The 27,218-nt window shown below is 38.2% G+C and overlaps 1 protein-coding gene across 6 annotated transcripts in view; it reads left to right on the top strand.

The window, feature by feature from the left end:
- The window catches only part of RFX3 (regulatory factor X3), a 339,201-nt gene that overhangs the window by 31,035 nt on the left and 280,948 nt on the right, over nt 1-27,218 (top strand). For 3 of the 6 annotated variants that reach the window (XM_061425414.1, XM_061425410.1, XM_061425413.1), the window contains one exon: nt 13,427-13,494. The exons of 2 other annotated variants lie outside the window; for them this stretch is intronic. The gene's annotated coding sequence lies outside the window, so the exon portion shown is untranslated. Of the gene's footprint in view, nt 1-13,426; nt 13,495-13,528; nt 14,388-27,218 lie in introns of those variants that run through there. One more of the 6 variants, XM_061425411.1, reaches the window with a different exon arrangement.

Below are 27,218 nucleotides of genomic sequence, written 5' to 3' on the forward strand. Positions count from 1 at the left end.
AAGTAGCTAGTGGGATTAAACTGGTTTAGGCAATAACTCTCCTATTTCAGTTCTTTGAAGAAGGTAATTCTAGCCGAAGCTTAAGTAAAGGAGGAGGTAAGGAACATACTTAACTTTGCCTTGATATTGTAAAAGGGAAAAAAATACCAGGCTACAGTGATACTTAGAGCCAAGGGAAAATAGCACTTACTGTTAAGAATATACAGTTTTTCAGATAAAACTACTGGCTATTGCCTGTAGTTCTATAAATTTTAGATTGAGTATGACTTATGTATGGGCTTCCCAGGTGTCTCAGTGGTAGAGAATACACCTGCAAGTACAGGATACCTGGCTTTGACCCCTGGGTCGGGAAGATCTCCTAGAGAAGGAAGTGGCTGCCTATTCCAGGATTCTTGCCTGGGAAATCCCATAGATGGAGGAGCCTGGCGGGTTCAGTCCATGGATTTGCCAAAGAGTCAAACAGGACTTACAAATTAAACAACAACGATGACTTATGTGCTCATACTGTTAAGCTGTTTAACAGTATCATTTTGAAGAAGTAAATATTGCTAAAAACATTAAATTGGGAAATATAAAATTTAAGTTAACCAAAATATAATTCTGTTCTCAAGCTATTTTTTTACATCAGTGTATATGTAACTCTTGATTTGTCATTTTGTACATATGGTGCCATTGATCACTTGTGAAAACATAGAGGATAAGTGTACCTTTTATGCTTAGCTGAAGATTATGGCCAACCAAGTGAAGATACATTTGTGAGCTTCATAAATACTCTTTTTGTAAAGTTTTTTCTCCTGAAAATGAAGTTTTTATTTTATAATTACATCTTCCTTGATATTCTTTGTACTTTGAGTTGTTGAATTGGGAAGTATATTTGCATATATATGTGTATGTATATATATGTAAATATACACAGGAAATAGCATAAACTTTCAGTGCAGACTAAAGTTAGAATTCTCCATATTTAAATAATTGCTAAGTGAGAAAAACTTAAACTACTAAACTAGTCCAAACTCTCACTATTGGTAAGATCTTTTCACACCACAGTCTTCTATATAAAATTGAAAGTGAAAAGTGAAAGTGAAGTCGCTCAGTCATGTCCGACTCTTAGCAACCCCATGGACTGCAGCCCACCAGGCTCCTCCGTCCTTGGGATTTTCCAGGCAAGAGTACTGGAGTGGGGTGCCATTGCCTTCTCCGATATAAAATGTATACTGCATGTGAATGCTGCTCAAAGTATGAATGGAGGACCCTGGGGCGGGGGTGGAGGGGTGGTCACTAGCCCCAGGAGGTCTTTCCTTTTCAACTAAATATCTATGTGAGGCTGCATTTATTTTATATATTTCAATCAAAACAGCAAGTTGTGTGTAAAAGTAGACCTGAGAAGCCAGTTGCTTTCTATTAATATGTTAAAGAAGTTTATGAAACTAAAATAATGCCTACTGACCTGTCTCCTGAGAAGCTCCTATGCAGGGCAAGAAGTAACAGAACTGGAGATGGAACAATGGACTGGTTCAAAATTGGGAAAGGAGTATGTCAAGGCTGAATACTGTCACCTTGCTTATTTAACTTTTATGCAGAGTACAGCATGCTAAATGGCAGGCTGCATAATTTGCAAGCCAGAATCAAGATTGCCAGGAGAAATATCAACAACCTCAGATATTTAAATAATTTAAATCAGATAGATAGGCAGATGATACCACTTTAGTGGCAGAAAGCAAAGAGGAACTAAAGAGCCTCTTTTTTTTTTTTTTTTGTAAACTCTAATTTTTTGATTTTTAAAATTTATTTTTTAATTGAAGGATAATTGCTTTACAGAATTTTGTTGGTTTCTGCCACACATCAACATGCATCAGCCATAGGTTCATATGTCCCCTCCCTCTTGAACTTCCCTCCCATCTCTCTCCCCATCCCACCCGTCTAGGTTGTTACAGAGCCCCTGTTTGAGTTCCCTGAGTCATACAGCTGTCTCTTTACCAGTCATACCAGTCCCATTGGCTATCTGTTTTACATATGGTAATGCAACTCTCCATGTTACTTCCTCCATACATCTCACCCTCTCTTTCCTCCCGTCCCCCTACCATGTCCATAAGTCTGTTTTCTATGTCTGTGTCTCCACTGCTGCCCTGAGTAATTTTATCAGTACCATCTTTCTAGATTCTATACATATGTGTTAGTATGCAACATTTATCTCTCTCTATAGAGCCTTTTGACGAAGGTGAAAGAGAAGAGTGTAAAGGCTGGCTTAAAACTCAACATTCAAAAAACAAAGATCATGGCATCTGGTGCCAACACTTCATGGTAAATAGATGGGAGAAAAGTGGAAACAGTGACAGATTTTATTTTCTTGGGCTCCAAAATCACTGCGGACAGTGATGGCAGCCGCAAAATTAAAAGATCCTTGATCCTTGGAAGAAAAGGTATGACAACACTAGAAAGCGTGTTAAAAAGCAGAGATATCACTTTGCTGACAAATGAACATATAGTCAAAGCTGGGTTTTTCCAGTAGTCATGGATAGATATGAGTTGGACCATAAAGAAGGCTGAGCGCTGAAGAATTGATGCTTTCGAACTGTGGTGCTGAAGACGACTCTCGAGAGTAACTTGATCAGCAAGGAGATCCAACCAGTCAATCCTAAAGGAAATCAGTCCTGATTATTCATTTGAAGGACTGAGGCTGAAGTACTTTGGCCACCTAATACAAAGAGCCAACTCATTGGAAAAGACCCTGATGATAGGAAAGATTGAGAGCAAGAGGAGAAAGGGTCGACAGAGGATGAGCTGGTTGAATGGCATCACCAACTCAATGGACATGAGTATGAGCAATCTCTGGGAGATAATGAAGGACAGGGAAGCCTGATATGCTGCAGTGCATGGGGCCGCAGAGTTGGACACGACTTAGGGACTGAACAATACAAAAAACAATGCTACTGTTCTCATAAAATTGTTTTTTTTTCCCTCAGAAAATTACAGTTATTTCATAAAATTGTGACTGTTATGAGATGTAATGGTTTTATTAATTTCCCTTTTTTTATGCATGTATTTTTAGGTGTCCAACATAATGATTTGTTATTTGTATACACTGCAAAATGATCAGGACAGTAAGTCTGGTTACCAACCATCCCATACAAAGTTACAAAATTTCTTTTTTCTTTCTTGTGATGAGAACTTTTAAGATTTACTCCCTTGGCAACTTTCAAATATACACTACAGTATTATTATAAACTATAGTCACCATTTGTATATTACATGCCCTTAATATTTTTTATTTGCAAGTTAGTACCTCTTGATCAGGTCATCCATTTGCCCACCTCCAATTCCCCTCCACTTTGGCAGCCATCTGTGTTGTTTTTATTTTTTTAAATGAATTTGGCTTGTTCATTTGTGTTGTCTTTTAGATTCTATATATAAGATCGTACAGTATGTCTCTTTCTCTGTCTGACATATATACACGCTGTCCTCAAATAGTGACAGTTTTACTTGTTCCTTTTCAGTTTGGATGCTTTTATTTATTTATTTTCTTGACTAATTGCTCTCACTAGGACTCTAATACTACGTTAAATAAAAGTGGTGAGAGTGGTGAATTCAGTTAACAGTTTGTCAGTTTTGGTTATTTTGTCAAAGAATGGGTTTTTAGGTTCATTGATCTCTTCTGTTGCCTTTTTAGTCTCTTTTTCTGCTCTAATCATTTTTATTTCCTTCTTTCAACCTACTTTGGGCTTTGTTCTTCTTTTCTAGTTCCTTTGAAAAGTGGAGAGTGTTAGTTGCTTAGTTATATCCAACTCTTTGCGACCCCATGGACGTAGCCCACCAGGCTCCTATGTCCATGGAATTCTGCAGGCAAGAATACTGGAGTGGGTTGCCATTCCCTTCTCCAGGGGATCATCCCAATGCAGGGATGGAACCTGGGTCTCCTGCACTGCAGGCAAATTCTTTACCATATGAGCCACCAGTGAAGCCTAGTTCCTTTAGGTGTAAAGTTAGATGGGTTGAGATTTTTCTTTTTTCTTGAGCTAGAGTTGTATGACTATACATTCTTCTTAGAACTGCTTTTGGAAATGGCAACCCACTCCGGTATTCTTGCCTGGAAAATTCCATGGACGGAGGAGCCTTATAGGCTACAGTCCATGGGGTCGCAAAGAGTTGGACACGACTGAGCGACTTCACTTTTTCACTTTATATTTTGGTACATTGTGTCTCAAGGTATTTTTAAAAATTTTCTTTTGATTTCTTGACCCATTGGTTGTTTAACTGTATGTTGTTTAATCTTCACACGTTTATGAGTTTTTCAGTTTTCTCATAATGTGTAGATGAGCTATTCATTTATGTAAGTGGGTTATTAAAGTTCTGCAATATTATTGTATTCCCATCACTTTCTCCCTTTAGGTGTGTTAATATCTGTGGTGCTCTTATGTTGGGTGCATGTATATTTACAAATACTATTGTCTTTAGATTGACCCCTTTATCATGATGTATGTGTGTGTGTGTGTGTGTATGTGTCACTCAGTCTTGTCCAACTCTTTGTGACCCTATGGGACTGTAGCCCACCGGACCCCTCTGTCCATGGGATTTTCCAGGCAAGAATACTGGAGTGGGTTGCCATTCCCTCTCCAGGGGATCTTTCTGACCCAGGGATTGATGTTTTACAGTCTGTTTTCTTTTTTTTCTGATAGAAGTATAGCTGCCCCAGTTTCTTTTGGTTTCTATTGGCATTCTATATCTTTTTCCATCCCTTGACTTTATTTGTGTGTGTTGTTCTATATCTGAAGTGAGTCTCTTGTAGGAGTATATAGATGTGTTTTGTTTATGTATCCATTCAGCCACTCCATTTCTTTTAATTGGAGCAGTTAGCTTATTTACATTTATCTTTTACTCTTTTTCAAACAATTTACTTATCTCTGTTTCACTGAGGTTTTTGTTGTTGTTAGGTTTTTTCTTGTTCTTCTCTTTCAGACTTGTTCTCTGTCTTCATTTTGCTTGACTCTGTTTGATTCTGTATATTAGGCGAAACAACTACCTTCCCAATCTTGAAGGAATGGCATTGTGTTTGGAGATGAACTGTATCTTTCAGTCTCACCCTAGGTCTTGGTTGTCTGTTGAACCTTTGTGGTTATCCAAGTAGCATGACTTATTCCTGTTAGTTCCCAGTTGTTGAGGCTATGTCCATAACCTATCAGTGTTCCAAAGGGAAGTAGCTCAGTCAGCAGCTATCTTTAAGCTGACGAGAAGCTGGACCTTCAAACAGCCTTTTAAGAATGCAAATATGTACAGACCTGTGGGATTGCAATCATAAACACTGCTGGTAACCTGGAGGTGTCTTGAGCATCACTTGCAAAAATCGAGGCTTCTGTCATGTGTATAAGCTGTTTTCTGGGACAAAGTAGAGAACTGTTGCAAGGTCAAGGGATGCACAAAGATGGTATTTCCTGGCCTGTTTTCACTGGGCAGCTTTGTAGTAGTCTAGATGTGTTTGACAAGCCTTAGTCTGCCCCTCAAGCTAAAGTTATAGCCCCTCAAGCTAAATAAATTCTCCTTTTTCACCGAAAGATCTAGGATATGTTTCATTCTACTGACTCTGTGGTGCCTTGAGGCTGATGCCTGCCACAACTATCTTTCCAATTGTTAATAGTCCTGTGGGACCCAAGAATGCCAGCCCCCCGGCTACCATAGCCAGATAGGTGAGCAAGGAGTGTTCCCTGTGTGTATTGGCCATGCCTGCCAACTTCACTGAGGCAGCAGGAGAGCTCAGGATTTGGGTGAGCCCACCATTTTTGGCAGGGCCGCGAGAGAGTACAGGGTCAGGGCGTACCTGCTAGCACCTTCATGGCGGAGGGGAGCAGAAAAATGACCACCTCCTGGTGGCTCAGACAGTAAAGAATCTGCCTGCAATGCAGGAGACCCAGGTTCAGTCCCTGGGTCTGGAAGATTCCCTGGAGAAAGGAATGGCTACACACTTCAGTATTCTTAACTGGAGAATTCCATGGATAGAGGAACCTGGCAGGCTTTAGTGCATGGGGTTGCAGAGTTGGACACGACTGAGCAGCATTCTCTTTCTGTCCCCATAGAGTCCAGTCAGATCTCTGTCCTTCTGGTAGCTGCTTTAAGACTATGAGTGCGTGTTATTCACATATAATAAGTTTTCAAACTGCTGTTTTTGTGCTGGTGTCCAGAGAGAGGGAGTCTGAGCTCAAGCCCTTTAAAGTATCCCAGCTCCCTATAGTCCTTTGGGTGTCTTGGATGTGAGCCCCGTTGTTTTCATAGCTAGACATTTTGGAGGCTTGTCTCTTTGCTGCGTATCCTAAGGGTAGGGTGCCTGATACGGGGCATGCACCTTTTCCTCCTGAGGGAGAAGCTCTGGATTTGTGAAATCCCCCCAATTGCAGGTTGCCATGCTGGAATGAGGTTCTTGGTGAGGCTGCCTCTGCTCCCGGTTGTGATCTGGCCTTTTTACTGTTTGCTGGCAGAATTTTTAGTTTTTATTTTTTTTCCCCAGAGGGAATTATTCCATATGTAGCTGTAGGTTTGGTTTATCCACGGGAGAAATGTAGGATCTTCCTATGCCACTATCTTCGACTTCTCCTTCCATTTTATTTTCTAGTACGATAAATGAACAGGCATAACCAGTAGTGAACTGAAACTCCTCTTAATAGCTGGAGAGAGCCAGTGTTGTTCATATCTTCTTAAATCTTTATTCAGATGTCACATTGCTAAGTTGAAACTAGCCATATTGGGAATATTTACATTATAAAATGAGTTGAAACTATAAATTTGGCATTTTTGAGGGTGAAGGGAGTAAAGTTGGCTGATGAATATATCAGTTCAGTTCAGTCACTCAGTCATGTCCGACTCTTTGCGACCCCATGAACCGCAGCACACCAGGCCTCCCTGTCTATCACTAACTCTGGGAGTTTACCCAAACTCATGTCCATTAAGTTGGTGATGCCATCCAGCCATCTCATCCTCTGTCGTCCCCTTCTCCTCCTGCCCTCAATCTTTCCCAGCATCAGAGTCTTTTCCAATGAGTCAGCTCTTCGCATGAGGTGGCCAAAGTGGAGTTTTAGCCTCAGCATCAGTCCTTCCAATGAACACCCAGGACTGATCTCCTTTAGAATGGACTGGTTGGATCTCCTTGCAGTCCAAGGGACTCTCAAGAGTCTTCTCCAACACCACAGTTCAAAGGCATCAATTCTTTGGCACTCAGCTTTCTTCACTGTCCAACTCTCACATCCATACATGACCACTGGAAAAACCATAACCTTGACTAGACATACCTTTGTTGGCGAAGTAATGTCTCTGCTTTTTAATATGCTGTCTAGGTTGGTCGTAACTTTCCTTCCAAGGAGTAAGTGTCTTTTAATCTCATGGCTGCAGTCTCCATCAGCAGTGATTTTGGAGCCCCCCAAAAATAAAGTCTGACACTGTTTCCTCTGTTTCCCCATCTATTTCCCATGAAATGATGGGACCGGATGCTGTGATCTTCGTTTTCTGAATGTTGAGCTTTAAGCCAACTTTTTCACTCTCCTCTTTCACTTTCATCAAGAGGCTTTTTAGTTCCTCTTCACTTTCTTCCATAAGGGTGGTATCATCTGCATATCTGAGGTTATTGATAGTTCTCCCGGCAATCTTGATTCCAGCTTGTGCTTCTTCTAGCCCAGCATTTCTCATGATGTACTCTGCATAGAAGTTAAATAAGCAGGGTGACAATATACGGCCTTGACATACTCCTTTTCCTATTTGGAACCAGTCTGTTGTTCCCTGTCCAGTTCTAACTGTTGCTTCCTGACATGCATACAGGTTTCTCAAGAGGCAAGTTAGATCTTGCCTCTTTCAGAATTTTCCACAGTTTATTGTGATCCACACAGTCAAAGGCTTTGGCATAGTCAATAAAGCAGAAATAGATGTTTTTCTGGAACTCTCTTGCTTTTTCCATGATCCAGCGGATGTTGGCAATTTGATCTCTGGTTCCTCTGCCTTTTCTAAAACCAGCTTGAACATCAGGAAGTTCATGGTTCACGTATTGCTGAAGCCTGGCTTGGAGAATTTTGAGCATTACTAGCGTTTGAGATGAGTGCAATTGTAGTTTGAGCATTCTTTGGCATTGCCTTTCTTTGAGATTGGAATGAAAACTGACCTTTTCCAGTCCTGTGGCCACTGCTGAGTTTTCCAAATTTGCTGGCATATTGAGTGTAGCACTTTCACAGCATCATCTTTCAGGATTTGAAATAGCTCAACTGGAATTCCATCAATTCCACTAGCTTTGTTCATAGTGATGCTTCCTAAGGCCCGCTTGACTTCACATTCCAGAATGTCTGGCTCTAGGTGAGTGATCACACCATCATGATTATCTGGGTCATGAAGATCTTTTTTGTATGGTTCTTCTGTGTATTCTTGCCACCTCTTAATATCTTCTGCTTCTGTTAGGTCCATACCCTTTCTGTCCTTTATTGAGCCCATCTTTGCATGAAATGTTGCCTTGGTATCTCTAATTTTCTTGAAGAGATCTCTAGTCTTTCCCATTCTGTTTTTTTCCTCTATTTCTTTGCATTTTGCTGAGGAAGGCTTTCTAATCTCTCCTTGCTATCTATTCTTTGGAACTCTCCATTCAAATGGGTTTATCTTTCCTTTTCTCCTTTGCTTTTCGCTTCTCTTCTTTTCACAGCTATTAGTAATACCTCCTCAGATAGCCATTGTGCTTTTTTGCATTTCTTTTCCATGGGGATGGTCTTGATCTCTGTCTCCTGTACAATGTCACAAACCTCCGTTCATAGTTCATCATGCACTGTCTATCCCATCTAGTCCCTTAAATCTATTTCTCACGTCCAGTGTATAATCATAAGGGATTTGATTTAGGTCATACCTGAATGGTCTAGTTGTTCCTACTTTCTTCAATTTATTTCTGAATCTGGCAATAAGGAGTTCATGATCTGAGCCTTAGTCAGCTCCCGGTCTTGTTTTTGCTGTCTGTATAGAGCTTCTCCATCTTTGGCTGCAAAGAATATAATCAGTCTGATTTCGGTGTTGACCATCTGGTGATATCCATGTGTAGAGTGTTCTCTTGTGTTGTCGGAAGAGGGTGTTTGCTATACCACTGCACAACTAGGTATAATACACATAAACAAAAACTCTTTGGTATCTCAGCAAATTTAAGATCAAGATGGGCTCTAGAACCAAAAATTCTGCTAATCATAAATGAATTACTTTGCAAATTCAGTTCCAAAGTCTGTGCTAATATATGATCAAGGTGGATTATCAGCCGGGGATTTTGTCTTTAGAGCCACTTTACCAGTTTCCCCTATAGTGCCTTCCAAAAAGATTAACTTCGTAAAGTGACAGGAATATACATCATATCCTTTGAAGTTGACACCCTGCTAAGTTCATAGCTAATTACTTGTTGAGTGATCAGAGACTCTCAGTATTACAGGGATATTTAACATTGGGCATGAGAAAAGATTCTGGGTTGAGTAGTCAGAGAAGTCTTTAGGAAGGAGGCAAAGTATGATGATATGGATCTTAAACGTTTTTAGGGAGGTGTGTTGGCTAGGGATATGGGGAAGGGCTGGCTTACACGGGAACGAAAGGCAAGGTATGATTTTGGTGTGAAGACATTGAAGAGTATTTTAGGAAATAATGAACAGATGCGTTGAAAGAAAAATCAGGCTAAGGACTTGAAACTTAACTGAGTAGAGCATGACCAGCAGTGTATATTTTAAAAGCTGGATCAAATGTTAAGGTAAAAGAGATCTTTTAGGGAGATTAATCTGGCAGATATATGCAGATTAGCGGGGAGCAGTCTGAAGCCAGGTAAATCTCTTAATCATCTGAAAGGAAGTGTAGTGTGAAGAACCTGGGCTGTTAATTTAGGAAGACCTTGATTAGAATCCATCTTTTGACACTGTTACTTTCAACTCATGGATAAGATGAAAATATAGATAGTTGGGTTGTAACACAAAGGGTGTGAACAAGTTTAGTAAAGATTAAATGGTTGGTACTATGCTAGGACTCAGTGAGTGGTATTATCAGTGCTAATTTTGCTGCTACTGCTGCCACTACATTTGTAACATTTGATGGATTATAATGAAGATTAAAACTGGTGAACCATCAATGGAAACAGGGTGTAGAAACCAGGCCCATCCTTAACACTTATGGATGCAAGAATACACATGGAAGTTCACTCATTATGAGTCTTGACTATTTAAATGCTGCAAATCAGTTAACTGTTAAATAAATGCACGCTCAAATTAGGGTTCTAATTTGACTGATACAGCTTTATAATGAGCTTTTAGAATTTTAGGATTTTTAACATAGTGGAACATATGTGGCCAAAGGAGAATTGGCCTCTGTCACCTCATTTTTATCCTGTACTCTCCCTCCTTTTCCCTGTATTCTAGGTTCTTTGCCATAGCATGTCCATGTGCCCACTCCCAAAGCAACATTGCCTTACTCCTTGCAGACTGTCTTTTGACTACCCCTTGGGTATGCCTGTGTCTCTGTCCTGGGGATGATACTACAGGGTTCTCGGCCTGGCAATTCAGAATCTTGGCGATCTGCTGTGGTACAGTCAGAGAGGTCAGAAAGCATTCCTTGGACTCGACAGATTTTTTACTTCATGAAGTACCTGGACAGTGGTGAAGAATGGGTTCTCTAAAGTGTAAGGCCCAAGGCAGTGACCACTTTTGCCTGGGTCTCAGGATAGTACTGGAAGGGACCGTCTGACATGAGTGGCAAGTCAGAATTTGTTTACTATTAGTTGTGGAGTATGAGAAAATGAGAGTGAAATAGTGACTACCAGGAGAATCAGATGTTAAAGAATCTGCCTGCAATGCAGGAGACCCAGATTCAGTTCCTGGGTTGGGAAGATCCCTGGAGAGGGAATGGCTACCCACTCCACTTTTCTTGCCTGGAGAATTCCCTGGACAGGGGAACCTGGCAGTCTACAGTCCATGGGTCACAAAGAGTCTGACATGACTGAGCGTCTACTATAACATAAAGGAAAATTATAAAGCCACTGAGAAAGTTAGCATAGTATGTGGGAGCAAATGGGGTGGGACCTGAATACAAAAAAATATTGTGTTTTGTTTGGCATTAAGTACCTAATCAACTTCTAGCATATTGCTAAGCACATAGTAATGACTCAGTGTTAAAGGGAAAGATGAAGATACTTGGATTATCTGGACCAGAGATAAGAAGAAAGTCATTGTAGAGTATAGAAGGAAAATAAGTTCGTATGGGGCCAGTGTGGAGTTTTGAAGGTGGGAGCATCTTGCTGTTATTGTCATGGCAGTGAGTGCGCTGCTTGTGTGTGTGGATCATGTATATTAAATATTTGTATGTGTGGCACCTAACAGTTGCAATTCTTTCTTAAATGAGTAATTGAATAATATTATATGAGAACAGGCTCTAAGAAATGAACTGGATTTTAAAGTTAAAATCATAAATGGCAAAGATTTATATTATCAGTGAACTGATATGGAGGCTGAGAAACTTGTAATAATTCAAGACATGAAGAGATCCTGAACAATTATGTTATTATCAGAATGAGGTCGTGGAATATGTCTTCAAAGAGATGTTACTTGTAACTTTTCTGGAGAGGAGTAGAAGACACAGATAACTGTAGATTAGCTTGACTTTTCTTACTTGATATTCAAGTTAGGTACAGGTGAATGTGGTTGAAAAAAGAATTAGAGCTAAAGGAGTTGGTAGAATTACCCGAGAAAAATCTAATTGTAGGATGTATAAATCATAGTCATTTTGCTCAAAGGTATTAGGAAGTATTTAGTCACTTGTGTGTGTGCATGCTAAGTTGCTTCAGTTGTGTCTGGCTCTTTGTGACCCTATAGAGTATAGCCTGCCAGTCTCCTCTCCCCATGGGATTCTCCAGGCAAAAATACTGGAATGGGTTGCCATGCCATCGTCCAGGAGATCTTCCCTACTTACGGATAGAAACTGTGTCTGTCTGTGTCCCCTACATTGACAGGTGGCTCTTTACCACTTGAGTTACCTGGGAAGCCCATTTAGTCATTTAGTTTATAATAAATATGTACAGTAATGCCTCATGTCAGAAAATATATTTCATAATGATAATAAAGTAACAGGAAAATCTGATAATAGGGTTAAAAATTTCCAAGTTATTTTTGAGAACTCTGGTGTGTTAATTAGTGTTGATTATTGCATTTTTGCTGTAACTGACTTGTAATCACCTAAATACACAGCAAACACCTGTGATTATTTTAGTGATCCTTGTCTTGTCTTGTTCAAGTAACCCTGAGAGTGTGTATTTAGACTGTTCCTTGTTCATATATACTCAGCTGTGCCTGTTTGCTTTGTTACTGTTCATAGTTTAATGGACCAACATAAAAATTTATGGCAACTGTCACTTAATGTCACCTTTAACTTTAAAGAAAAAAGAAAGCAAGCAAAACTAAAGCACGCCAGGCAGCTATGATATTGTTTACAGTTGACTAAATGATAGAATACTCTATACTTAATTTATATCTGATATTATGGGCCAAATTTAGGGCAAAAAAGATGTTAACATATATAAATAATATGCTTAATTACATTTTTGTATATCAGTGTTACCCTAAATTTATTAGCCAATAGAAATCATTAGTTTTAAAATAATCTTGCCCATTCTTCTCCAAACCAAGTATTTCTTTTTAAAATTTCCATAAAACTGAATAATCATATATACTTAGTTCTCCAGTTTGTGAACTGTTTGTATATTATTTCTGGTTTTTTTATTTTTAAGAAATAAATCTTATTTAATCATTTTTAAGGAATGAATAAATATATATTATCTGCTAATCTGTTCTCACTTTTGCTTCTCTGTATCAGGGTGCTCTCAGAATTGGCTGGTCTGTCATCTTCACAATTTATTATTATTTTTTTCCATTTTTCTACATTAACTTTCTTTTTTTTCAGTTTTATTTATTTATTTTCACTTTACAATATTGTATTGATTTTGCCATACATTGACATGAATCCGCCATGGGTGCTCTGGGCTGGTGCACTGGGATGACCCAGAGGGATGGGATGGGGAGGAAGGTGGGAGGAGGGTTCAGGATGGGGAACACCCATGGCAGATTCATCTTCACAATTTAAAAGTATAGATTTTTTTCAAAGTATTCTTCTCTTCATTATTTTCCCTCACTTATATTTTTTCCTAATTATTATGTTCATAATGTTTACTTGCATTCTAATTCTTTGAAAAATCTCTCTCCTTTTGTGCAATATCAAAACAATATTTTTTTTTGGCTACATTGGAAGCTTTAAAAATACAATTATATAAAAATACAATAAAATAATTCATTTGTATGGTAATTAATATTTATCTAGATTCAATAATTTAAAGTAATCATATAATTTCTAGATATCAAAGAATTCATTTTTAATGTTAACCTAATTCTTCTTGCTTTTAATATTTTAGGCCACTTGGTCATTCTGGCATTTTATGGTAGAGAATACATTGAGTTTGGCTCATGGAAAGAATATGAGGTAATTGATCCATGTTCTCTATAAATTATGAAGTAAATGTACACAAAACCTAGAGTAATATGTCAAATATGGAATCTCATGTCTGAATTTTTTCAATAACTTTTAAAATATGAGATTTTGAGATAGGTTTTTCATTTCTTAATGGTTAGCAGTAGCTAATATGGTAAGGAACTTTATTTTTATTACTACTTTATATATTTAAGACAAAACAATATTAGAGCTCTTCTTCACATTATATGGTTACAATTAATATTTTTAAATGCTTCAGGTAGCTTAGCTGTCTGTGGGGCTATAGAAACCACAGGAGCATGCCTCCTTCCTATCCTCCTCCCCATCCCCCTTTAAGTAGGATTAGAGGCATGCTACACTGTGAAATACTAACAGCTAGCGCACACAGTTTATGGGGGAAGTAGTGAGAAAGGGCGTTGAGGCTCCTATAATGTGAAATTTCTAGGCGTTCAGAGGGTGGTCTAGTGAAAGCGGTTGTGAGCCTCACAGGTTAGTCTTTTCTTGTCCTTTGGCATCCTTATGTCACCCTGCATGTGCCTGTGTTTGGTTAACCCTGAAATGGCACTCAGCTAAGTGCATATGCCACATTCATTTCCATAGTTGTTTCATAGATTACTAAGCTTCAAGCCTGTATCAGAATTAGTTCAAATTAAAGATAGTAAAATATAGGAGCTATCCTTATGAAATCCAGCCAATGGCATGGGAGTATGAGAATCAGTAGATATGCATTATGTGGTAGAATAATAGGCTAACCTACTGCTGATGTCATAATTCCCCTGCTCAGTAATGTGTTGGTTATGTAAGAAGGTGCAGCAGTTTGTGTGAACTTCTGCTTCCACTACAGCAGTACTTTAAAGAGAGGCTTTCCATTGGCATTCAGAAAGGTGAAAAGTGCAGAGGTGGTGGTGGAGTGGGTGGTGGGAGGGGCATAAGAGGGATAGGCGTAGAGTCTGAGTACATGTACGCTGTTCCTCATCACTGGGCTTTGAGACTGTGTTTGTTCCCGAATTGAATTACATTTTTACCTTCCCACATAGTTGGTATGCAGCTAAGAGGCAGCCCATTCAAGGTGGTAAAACATTGCTCTTTTGACATTTCTTTAGTCTTCAGCATCTGTGGGAAGATAACCACACAATCTGCTGCTTAAGAGACTTAACTGAGACTCAGAAATAAGCTGGAGCTATTTCCTCCATTTCAAACCTGTGGTTTTATAAAAGTCCACAACAGGATGCACCGAAAATTTCCCTATGTGTTTTTCAAAATTCTTTATCAATATGAGGTTGCAAGAAAGATAAGGTAAATAGTTCTACATCTAAGACCTTTGTAATATGATTTATAACAAAAGCTATGCAGTCATGTATGGGAGTTACGATTTAAAAGTTATAATCTTCATCACTGATAGTACATTTTAAAGAGACTCAGTGCCCATTCCTTCAAATAGTTTTCCTAGGAAATTTTGCAGCTTTATCATATTTCTTAAACCATTTGAATTGTCTTCTGACAAATGAGTCTGATATTTATTCCTTATCATTCATTTTTTATGGTTGAGGGCATCTGATATAGACATTGATATCATATATAATAATTGTGAAAGCTTGTGTGGGCCTAGAGAAAAGGGTTTCCGTAATATACTTTGGTTAAAAATGCTTGCAAATAACGTTTATGAAAGATAACTTGAATTCTCCTGAGAAGCCATAGAGAATAAGTTTATATGTGCTCTCCTCCCACTTTTTCCTTTTAATCTGACTTTTGGACTTTGTTTCATTTTGATAGTCTTAAACTTCTTTGTTATATATGAAATAAGTAAATTGTCCTGGGAAGGAGAGAAGTAGGGAAGGAAAAATACTTCTCCTTTTTTGCATAACATATGGGATATAAATTATAATATACTTTACATTTACATCGTAGATCATGCTTCAGAAAGTATAAAGTTCTTCTGTGTGGACAGCATCTCACTCAACTTTCCCACTAACTAGTTATATGGGACCATATTATGTATGTGAAAACCCAAGTCCAAGAGAGGTTAAGATTACACCTTTGAACACAGTTACACAGCAGGTAGTGGAAAGTCTAACATGTACACCCAGATCTTGTGATCTCCAATGTTCCTGTCCACTGTATTAGTAATTTTCAAACTGTATTTTCCAGTCAAGTTCTACAGGAGCTGGCTTGGGGAATATTGGTGGCTGCAGAGAAGGTCCGTTTTTGTCTCCTTTTCTTTTGAGGGTCTGGGAAGTATTTCACTAGGAGTAGAGTTTTAGAGCCACTGCTCTATACTGCTTTTCTTTGTGCAAGGACTGTAGAAAAGCAAACTTATCCCACTAAGTGACAAACAAGGCTATCTACCTCTTTTCGTACTGACATTGTGAATCTAGAAATAAAAATTAGACTAACGGCCTTTTGCTTACTTCTGTTCCTTGTCAACTAAGTACTTACTGAATAGGTACTGAACACAGTACACAGGATACATGAATTGCTGGCTTTTTATAAGGGCCAATGACAGTTGGCTTGAAAGTAGTAATATAGTTTTTTAATAAAAATTAAAATAGAAACTTCATATTAAATGTATCATATCTTGGTTGTAAAGTGACATTTATAGGCATTATCATTTTTATATCATTTAAAATATTGATTGTACTTAAAAATCCCAAGCCTAGTGGTTAAGTATGTGTTAGTTGCTCAGTGTGTTTAACTATTTGTGACCCCAGGGTAGCTCATGAGACTCCTCTGTCCATGGAGTTCTTCACACACTAATACTGGAGTAGGTAGCCATTCCTTTCTCTAGGCAATCTTCCTGACCCAGGGATTGAACCAGGATCTTCTGCATTTGCAGGCAGATTCTTTACCATCTGAGCCACCAGAGAAGCCCCAGTTAAGCATATTCATCCTTAAAAGTTGTTTCATCAGCTACTGTCTACGTAGAGAGCCTTGAAAATTCTAGATTTTAGTAGCATTTATGAGTAATGCTAATAGTGTCATGGAATGTTTCCTTCATCATATTACAGAACTCTAGAGTCTTTGATAATAATGGATTCCAAAATATGTATTCACCTTAACCAAGCCTATTGTAACAATCTATGTAATTACATATCTTCAAGTAGAAAATAAATTTCATCAGTGATTCAGCAAAACCATCATGAAATTTAATGACAGTTGGCAGAAAGCAAAGGAGAACTAAAGAGCCTCTTGATGAAAGTGAAAGAGGAGAGTGAAAAAATTGGCTTAAAACTCATTCAGAAAACTAAGATCATGGCATCTGGTCCCATCACTTCATGGCAAATAGATGGGTTAACAGCGGAAACAGTGTCAGACTTTATTTTGTTGGGCTCCAAAATCACTGCAAATGGTGATGGCAGCCATAAAATTAAAAGACGCTTGCTCCTTGGAAGAAAAGTTATGACCAACCTAGATAGCATATTAAAAAGCAGAGACGTTACTTTGCCAACAAAGGTCCATCTAGTCAAGGCTATGGTTTTTCCAGTAGTCATGTACGGATGTTAGAGTTGGGCTATAAAGAAAGCTGAGCACTGAAGAATTGATGCTTTTGAACTGTGGTGTTGGAGAAGACTCTTTGAGAGTCCCTTGGACAGCAAGGAGATCCAACCAATCCATCCTAAAGGAAATCGGTCCTGAATATTCATTGGAAGGATTGATGCTGAAGCTGAAACTCCAATACTTTGGCCATCTGATGCAGAGAACTGACTCATTTGAAAGACCTTAATGCTGGGAAAGATTGAAGGTGGGAGGAGAAGGGGACGACAGAGGATGAGATGGTTGGATGGCATCACTGACACAATGGACATGAGCTTGAGTAAACTCCGGGAGTTGGTGATGGACAGGGAGGCCTGGCGCGCTGCAGTCCTTGGGGTCACAGAGTGGGACATGACTGAGCAACTGAACTGAAAAGTTTATCACATATTCAAGATAAGAGTAATTGTTTAGACTCATAGCATTTATAGATTCACACAGTGTGTCAACAGTTTTTTATCTTTTTTATTTTTAAATTTTTTGATTGAGATATAGTTGATGTACAATATTATATAAGTAAATTTACAGCTTTATGATTCACAATTTTAAAGGTTATACTCCATTTATAGTATAAAATTTTGGCTATGTTGTACAGTATATCCTTGGAGCTTATTCATTTTATACGTAATAGTTTGTACCTTTTAATGCCCTTACCCCATCTTGTCCCATCCTCCTGTCCTCTCCCCACTGGTAATCACTAGTTTGTTCTCTATATCTGTGAGTCTGTTTCTTTTTGTTGTATTTACTAGTTGTTTTATTTTTTAGATTCCACACATAATGGACACTGTACAATACTTGTCTTTCTCTGTATGGCTATGTAATATGAGGACAATAACTTTTGTCTTGCATCCTTATGAAAATTAAATAAAGGATATATATGAAGTACATAATCCAGTGCTTGGCACAGCATAGTGGTTACTAAATGATACAGTCATGCCTGGGAGATATTGCATATTCAGTTCCAGAGCATTGCAGTAAAGCAAACATTGTAATAAAATGAGTCACATGAGTTTTTTTGTCAGTTTGCATATAAAAGTTGTGTTTACACTGTTCTGTAGTCTGTTAAGTGTGCAATAGCATTATGTCTAAAACAATAATGTATACCCCTTATATATGCAAAGTATTTCTTAAAGACATAGCACATTTATACTAAGTATAGTTTGAAGCACTTAAATATTTCTGCTTTGCTTTTATTTTTTAAGAGAAATATTTAGCAAAATTAAAAATGTTAAATGATTTGTAAGAAGAAACAGCTGTGAAGGATTTATGATTTGAAGCTGTCATTTGGAAGAGGAGTAAAACTAAATTTTCATTCAGTGAACATATTAACTGCTTTTTAATCAATATTTTATATTAAAGGTAATAACATTTGAAAGTTTACAGAGCCTCAGTGTTATGACAGTTGGCATTATTTTAAATGAAAATTATTTTATTTTATTATTTCAAAAGTTATATATGCTTAATATAAAACATTCAGAAAATACAGAAAGGCTTCCCTGATGGCTCAGATGGTAAAGAATCTGCCAGCAGTGTGGGAGACCTGGGGTCAATCCCTGGGTCAGGAAGATCCCCTGGAGAAGGGAATGGCAACCCGCTCCAGTATTCTTGCCTGGAGAATCCCATGGACAGAGGAGCCTGGCAGGCTACAGTCCATGGGGTTGCAAAGAATCGGACACAACTGATTGACTAGACACACACAAAGGGAGTAAAAAAATCATTCTCCTCAAAGCTCACTACCCATCTGCTTACAAGATTGCTGTCACATCTCAGAATTTCTCTAGTGAGTTTGTATGGCATTCTTGGGTATGCTTCTGGCCACACATGTGCATGTTTCCTTTCCCTGTAAACACAGAAATATGTGCATATTCTCTTAAAAGTTGTCATGCAATTTGTTTTTTAACTTTTAACACTCGTATTCTTTCATGATATTAATACTGTATGCATTCTTTTTGGCATGTCTGCTTAAGCAGCTCTCTAGCTAGACATTTAGGTTGTATTCTGAATTTTGAGTTTATGGTTAATTACTGTACATACATCTTTGTGCTTCATCCAATAATTTTCTTTAAATGAGTTCTTAGGAATGTAATTGCTTGGGTAGAAGGCTATGTACAGTTCAGTGTTTTGCTCTCTAGATGGATCATGCCATTTCATACTTGGAACAGTAACACTTTAATGTTTCATTTCTTTGCATGCTTTCTGATACTAGGTGTGATCAATTTTTGTAATTTTTTTTTGTATTTATGCCAGTTAGTTGGAAAAAAAAATCTCACTTGTATTTGCATGTCTTTGGTAACTAATGGTAATTTTTTAAAAAAGTATATTAGCCATTTTATTTCTTTCGGTGATTGTCCATTTATATCATTAGTACCCTTTCCTTTTAGACAATGTCTTCTTTTCCTCCTCCTTCCTTCTTTTAAATTTCAAGATTTCTTCATAATAGAGGGACATAAACTTTTATTTGTAGTTTGTACTCTACATATTTTTCCGTTTAAAAATATTTGCTATTTTACTCTTTTTGGTTTGTTCTTTTAGAAATATTTTAGAATGTAGCTATATCATTTTTTTCAATTGATACTCCTAAATTATAATAAGACCATTATAATTCATGATTCAGTATATGGGTTAAAGATTAGATATTTTAAAAAATGGTGGTAGTTTTCTGATTGGAAACGGTTTTGCATATGAGAAAGGTGGTGAATTTCTCATATTAGTTAGATATGTTTGCTGTAATTCCAGTTTCAACTGCAAATAAAAAAGAATTGTGTGAGAGAAAGATATTTTGATGGAGTTAGTTGTAGTTACTTTAAAGCCAGATAGTCCTGGGTTTGTTTATTTCTCTTTAATTTAGATGAGACGCATTTTTCAAGCGCCTGTTATACATTAAACATTGAAAATGGGTTTTCTACTTATTAGCTATGTGACTGTTGGCAAGTTACTCTGAGTTGTCAGTTTCTTGACTCAGTTTATTTATTTGAAAAAGGGAGATAACTACTTTGTTGAGTTATTGTAAGGATTAGTTATAGTTTACTTAGCAGCACCTGACATATAATCAGACAACAATAAATCTTAGTTTTAGTGTTTTTGTTCTTTATATTAATGATAAATAATTTTATAATATTGCTGTGATAGTATTATAATTTAGCATATTGGGTAATTAACTATGATTATTATAATTTTATTGAGAGAATGGTGCCTAACTAGATTTACTATACCTAGAATCCTATCAGATAAATATTACTTCCTTTTATTTGTATAGCAGTTTTGTTTTCAGAGCTCTTTCTCATTTCTTGTTTTATTTGCTCTGTACAATCTTCCTATAACATAAACAAGACCTGTATGATTTTACATTTTACAGTTGAGCTGAGGCTTGTAGAGAATGAAAGACTTGTCCAAGGTCCTATGGCTTATAATTGGTTTTCAGGTTCATTTCCTTCTGCCTATAATCAAGATTCTCACAGAACCTAGATTGACCTTCAGAATGGAAAGGAATAGAATAAAATTTGACTATAATTGCCAAGTCTTCATTTAACTCTAGCCATTTATAGATTCTTGTGGTTGTTCCCATTCTAGTCATCTGAACATTGGCTTTAATGTTTTAATAGTCTATTATGTTGATGGTGGTTACAATGAACCATATCTGGGGTATTCACAGCCTTGTGAAGTCTTTTTTCTTTCAGTTTGGACTGGGCCTTACTTGTGGCTCAGCTGGTAAAGAATCTGCCTACAATGTGGGAGACCTGGGTTCGATCCCTGAATTGGGAAGATCCCCTGGAGAAGGGAATGGCTACCCACTCCAGTATTCTGGCCTGGAGAATTCCATGGACTATACAGAGTTGCAAAGAGTCAGACACGACTGAGAGACTTTCACTTTCTTTACTTAACAAACAGAATGCAACAGAGTTAGAGCTTTGGAGTGGCTTGTTGCACAACAGTAGAAAAGCCTGAGAAGCTTGAGGTGTACTTGAAAAGAAAAATCTTGCTCAAAGTTGTCTCCCTTGCTTGGCCCATTTTGAAAGTTTTGGTCTTTTTGTGGTTTGCTAATATCCAGGAGTGTTGAAGAGAGATGACAGTAATGATTAACTTTCCTTTCCAGAAGCTCTTAAATGCATAGGTTTGGCAGGATACTTGGATAAACCTGAGGTAAACCCTATTTCTGGGCTGAGTCTCTTCAAAGAAGTTTCAGGAGCTAGGGTCGCTTCCTTGGTTCAGATGTCAGATTCTTCTTTGTTGAGTTTCACACTCTGTCTTTTGTGGCTTTTTTTTTATCCCTATCAAGTTGAATTGGATTTGGTCCAGGTTGGCCAGTTAAGATGGAGAAGCAAATGGCAACCCACTCTAGTGCTCTTGCCTGGAGAATCCCAGGGACGGGGGAGCCTAGTGGGCCGCCGTCTATGGGATTGCACAGAGTCGGACACGACTGAAGCGATTTAGAAGCAGCAGTAGCAGCAGCCAGTTAAGAACAAGATAGAATAGTCTTTCTTCCTTTCTTGAACTTGTCCAAAAAGACGTGGGGGGCCTTTTGGTTTGAGAGTAAAACTATGACATGGACTCACCTTTATTTCTGATCATTCACATATTACTTAACAGGAAAGATATACTACTGTGAGACATTACTTATGCAGTTTATCTTTTTCCTCTCACAGACCAGTTTCTTCCTATTTAACTGTAAATATTGTATATTTTATTCTACAATTATAATTTAAAAATTATAAAAATAAAAAAATTGCAAAATGTTCTATAAGTTTCTACTAGAGATGAGCACCAGTGATCTAAATGCTTATAAGTATAATTTTAAAAACAATTTTGTTGTTAAAATGCTTTTTGTTTTTAAAAAATACATGAAGATAGATTTATAATATTACAGAGCTTGATTGGCTTCTAGATTGCTGGACTGAGGGCCTCAGTGTACTCCCTCTCTGTATAACACAACAAAAACATGGGCTACACAACTAAAATCAACCATTTCAGAATTATGGCTGTTGATCTTAGCCAGAGGATGAACTAAAAATTGTCTGTCCGAGAGAAAACTACTGAACTATGGATGATGACATTGGCGTCTGATTTGTGTACTCTCCCGTTTTCCCTCCTTCCCCAGCTTGTGGTATAGCAAAAGCTGACAACATTGTTGACAATGGAGAGATCTGACCACTTTTGGAGGTCCATGAAAAGCACCATATCTAGAGCACAGTTAATATTTTGCCCGAACTTGCAGCTGCCTGGGAAAACCCAGCTCTCAGAGAGAGACTGGCTATTCACTTGACTCAGAGCTCAGCTCTGTTGGGGGGAAAAAAGGCCCACGCTCTGGACTTTGCTAAAACAGTAGCCACTCTTGGCAACATCTCCACCCTTTAAGGCTGTGATTTCTGGTGGGGCAAGCAAGACCCTGGCCAGGAACTTAAAAGGAAAGCCTTGAGGATTAGCCAACAACCATAGGGAACTTTGAAACATTCCAAGTATTTCTAAGATACCCAAAAGACTATAGGATGTACAAGGCTTTGCATATGCCCAGGAAAGGAGAGGATCCACCTCTGGCTGATTTTGAGGCTCTGTGCAAGAAGGAAGTGAAAGCTATGGCCGTCTTAAAAGCTACCTGAAGTTAAAAGGTGTGACTTCTCACAGGCGTTGCTTTGGCAAAGGGTAGAAGATACACAAGCAGTTAAAGAAGTCTTCTGACCAATCATTGGTTGATCACTAAATTATACTGATCCAGGAAGCCAGGCTTAAAAATAAAAACCTGAAATAACTCCAGTCCAGTTCAGTTGCTCAGTTGTGTCCAACTCTTTGCGACCCCATGAACTGCAGCACGCCAGGCCTCCCTGTCCATCACCAACTCCTGGAGTCTACCCAAACCCATGTCCATCAAGTCGGTGATGCCATCCAGCCATCTCATCCTCTGTTGTCCCCTTCTCCTCCTGCCCCCAATCCTTCCGAGCATTAGGGTCTTTTCCAATGAGTCAACTCTTCGCATGAGGTGGCCAAAGTATTGGAGTTTCAGCTTCAACATCAGTCCTTCCAATGAACACCCAGGACTGATCTCCTTTAGGGTGGACTGGTTGGATCTCCTTGCAGTCCAAGGGACTCACAAGAGTCTTCTCCAACACCCCAGTTCAAAAGCATCAATTCTTCGGTGCTCAGCTTTCTTCACTGTCCAACTCTCACATCCATTCATGACTACTGGAAAAACCATAGCCTTGACTAGATGGACCTTTGTTGGCAAAGTAATGTCTCTGCTTTTAAATAACTCAGTAGCCACATAATACAGGGATATATAATTAGTTCATGAAAGTACTAAACAAATAAGCAGTGCCAAGAAAAAGAATAGAACTAGTGATTAAAAAGTCTCAGTGGGGCACTGTGGAAGATTCTGATACCAGAATTGTTAAAATGTATTATTTAAAATGGCTAGCTTTCAACACAAAAATTATGGGATTTTAAGAAATAGAAAAGTGTGCTACATACATGGGAAAAAGTGAAAAACAGAAAAGTTTTACTTTTACTTTTTACCTAACAGAAAAGTACCCCTGTGGGAGTCTAGATTTGGTCTTAAAAGACAAAGACTTTAAGTCAGCTATTGTAAATATGTTTAAGGAACTCAATGAAACCATGTGTAAATAACTAAAGAAAAGTGTGAAATTGTTATTTTACCAAAGAGAATACGAACAAGCATAGAAATTAGTTTAAAAGAACCATATAGCAATTTTGAAGTTTAACAAAAATGGTAACAAAAATGAAAAATTTACTAAAGGGGCTCAAGTAACTGATATGAGTTGGTAGAAGAAAGTATTAGTCAACTTGAATGTAGTTGACTAATTATCCAGTGTGAGGAGTAGAAAGGAATTGAAAGTGAACACAAGTTCAGGAGACCTATGGGACATTGCAAGTGTATCAACATACACATAATGGGAATCTTAGAAGGAGAAAAGTGGAAAAAAAAAAAGGGCAAAAAGAATATTAAAAGAAATAATGACAGAAAACATCACACACTTGCTAGAAAAATATTAATTTATGCATTAAAGAAACTTCATATACTCCAAGTAGAATAAACCCAAATATAGACAAATCATAGACATCAAAATCAAATTTAGACATCATAGTCAAATTTATGAGAGTGAAAGAGAAATCTTAAAAGCAACAAAAGAAAAATATTGATAGCTGACATCAAAAACCATGGATACTAGAAGACATTTTCAAAGTGTTGAAAGGAAAAAACGACTGTTAACCAGAAATTCTGTTATGTTGCTAAAATCTCTTTCAACGATGGAGAAATTAAGACATTTACAAATACGCAAAAACTGAGTTTGTCACTCGCAAACTTGCCCTACAGGAAACATTATGGGGAATATTTCAAGTTGAAACAAAAGGATACTAGACAGTAAACATGAAGAAATAGAGAGCAATGGTAAATTGATGAGATTATAACATATAGAGAAGTAGTTTTACAATAATAATAGAAATGCAAGGAAACAGAGGCATATTGGAGGCAAGTTTTAAGTTATTAAAATTTTAGTGTTAATCCAGACTCAGTTCAGGTCAGTTGCTCAGTCGTGTCCGACTCTCCACAACCCCATGGGCTGCAGCATGCCAGGCTTCCCTGTCCCTCACCAACTCCCAGAGTTTACTCAAGCTCATGTCCCTTGTGTCAGTGATATACAACCACCTCATCCTCTCGTCCCCTTCTCATCCCATCTTCAATCTTTCCCAGCATCAGGGTCTTTTCCAATGAGTCAGATGTTCACATCAGGTGGCCAAAGTATTGGAGTTTCAGCTTCAGCATCAGTCCTTCCAATGAAATATTCAGGATTGATTTCCTTTAGAATGGACTGGTTGGATCTCCTTGCAGTCCAAGGGACTCTCAAGAGTCTTTTCCAACACCACAGTTCAAAAGCATCAATTCAGTTCAGTCGCTCAGTCGTGTCTGACTCTTTGTGACCCTGTGAATTGCAGCACGCCAGGCCACCCTGTCCTTCACCAACTCCCGGATTTCACTCAAATTGAAGTCCATCGAGTCGGTGATGCCATCCAGCCATCTCATCCTCTGTCGTCCCCTTCTCCTCCTGCCCCCAATCCCTCCCAGCATCAGAGTCTTTTTCCAGTGAGGCAACTCTTCGCATGAGGTGGCCAAAGTACTGGAGTTTCACCTTTAGCATCACTCCCAGGGCTGATCTCCTTTAGAATGGACTGGTTGGATCTCCTTGCAGTCCAAGGGACTCTCAAGAGTCTTCTCCAACACCACAGTTCAAAAACGTCAATTCTTCGGTGCCCAGCTTTCTTCATAGTCCAACTCTCACATCCATACATGACCACTGGAAAAACCATAGCCTTGACTAGCCTTGACCTTTGTTGGCTAAGTAATATCTCTGCTTTTCAATATGCTATCTAGGTTGGTCATAACTTTCCTTCTAAGGAGTAAGCATCTTTTAATTTCATGGCTGCAGTCACTATCTGCAGTGATTTTGGAGCCCCCAAAAATAAAGTCTGACACTATTCCCACTGTTTCCCCATCTATTTCCCATGAAGTGATGGGACCAGATGTCATGATCTTCGTTTTCTGAATGTTGAGCTTTAAGCCAACCTTTTCACTCTCCTCTTTCACTTTCATCAAGAGGCTTTTTAGTTCCTCCTCACTTTCTTCCATAAGGATGGTGTCATCTGCATATCTGAGGTTATTTATATTTCTCCCGGGAATCTTGATTCCAGCTTATGCTTCCTCCAGCCCAGTGTTTCTCATTACTATAGTCCAACTCTCACATCCATATATGACCACTGGAAAACACATAGCTTTGACTAGATGGATCTTTGTTGGCAAAGTTACACCTCTGCTTTTTAATATGCTATCTAGGTTGGTCATAACTTTTCTTCCAAGGAGCAAGCGTCTTTTAATTTCATGGCTGTAGTCACTATCTGCAGTGATTTTTGAGCCCCCCAAAATAAAGTCTGTCACTGTTTCCATTGTTTCCCCATCTACTTGCCATGAAGTGATGGAATCAGGTGCCATGATCTTAGTTTTCTGAATGTTGAATTTTAAGCCAACTTTTTCACTCTCCTCTTTCACTTTTATTAAGAGGCTCTTTAGTTCTTCGCTTTCTGTTGTATGTGTGGTATCATCTGCATATCTGAGGTTATGGATATTTCTCCCGGCAATCTTAATTCCAGCTGTGTTTCATCCAATCCAACATTTCTCATCAAGTACTCTGCATATAAGTGAAATAAGCAGGGTGACAATGTATAGCCTTGGGGTACTCCTTTCCTGATTTCGAACCAGTCTGTTGTTCCATGTCCAGTTCTAACTGTTGCTTCTTGACCTGCATACAGATTTCTCAAGAGGGAGGTAAGGTGGTCTGGTATTCCCATCTTTTGAAGAATTTTCCACAGTTTGTTGGGATCCACACAGTCAAAGGTTTTTGCATATTCAATAAAGCAGAAGTAGATGTTTTTCTGGAACTCTCTTGCTTTTTCTATGATCCAGTGGATGTTGGCTATCTGATCTCTGGTTCCTCTGCCTTTTCTAAATCCAGCTTGAACATCTGGAAGTTCAGGGTTCACATACTGCTGAAGCCTGGCGTGGAGAATTTTGAGCATTACTTTGCTAGCATGTGAGATGAGTGCAATTGTGTGGTAGTTTGAGCATTCTTTGGCGTTGCCTTTCTTTGGGATTGGAATGAAAACTGACCTTTTCCAGTCCTGTGGCCACTGCTGAGATTTCCAAATTTGCTGGCATATTGAGTGCAGCACTTTCACAGCATCATCTTTTAGGATATGAAATAGCTCAACTGGAATTCTATCACCTCCATTAACTATATTTGTAGTGATGCTTTCTAAGGCCCACTTGACTTAGCATTCCAGGATTCTGGCTCTAGGTGAGTGATCACACCATTGTGATTATCTGGGTCATGAAGACCTTTTTTGTAAAGTTCTTCTGTGTATTCTTGCCACCTCTTCTTAATATCTTCTGCTTCTGTTATGTCCATACCATTTCTGACCAGAATGTTTTAAATTAAAATGATAATTGTAATTTCCAGAGCAACCACTAAGAAAATAAAACATTGTAGTGAAAGAAACAACCAAGGAATGAAAAAAGTACACTAGACAGTATCTATTTAACACAAGGCAGGAAATGATAAAAAGGTACTGTAGAGCTCAAATATACCCTTATAGAATTGAAGTTATTAATGTATAATTTCCATGGA

The sequence above is a fragment of the Bos javanicus genome, chromosome 8, assembly GCF_032452875.1.
Source record: "Bos javanicus breed banteng chromosome 8, ARS-OSU_banteng_1.0, whole genome shotgun sequence".
NCBI classification, from domain to species: Eukaryota; Metazoa; Chordata; class Mammalia; order Artiodactyla; family Bovidae; genus Bos; species Bos javanicus.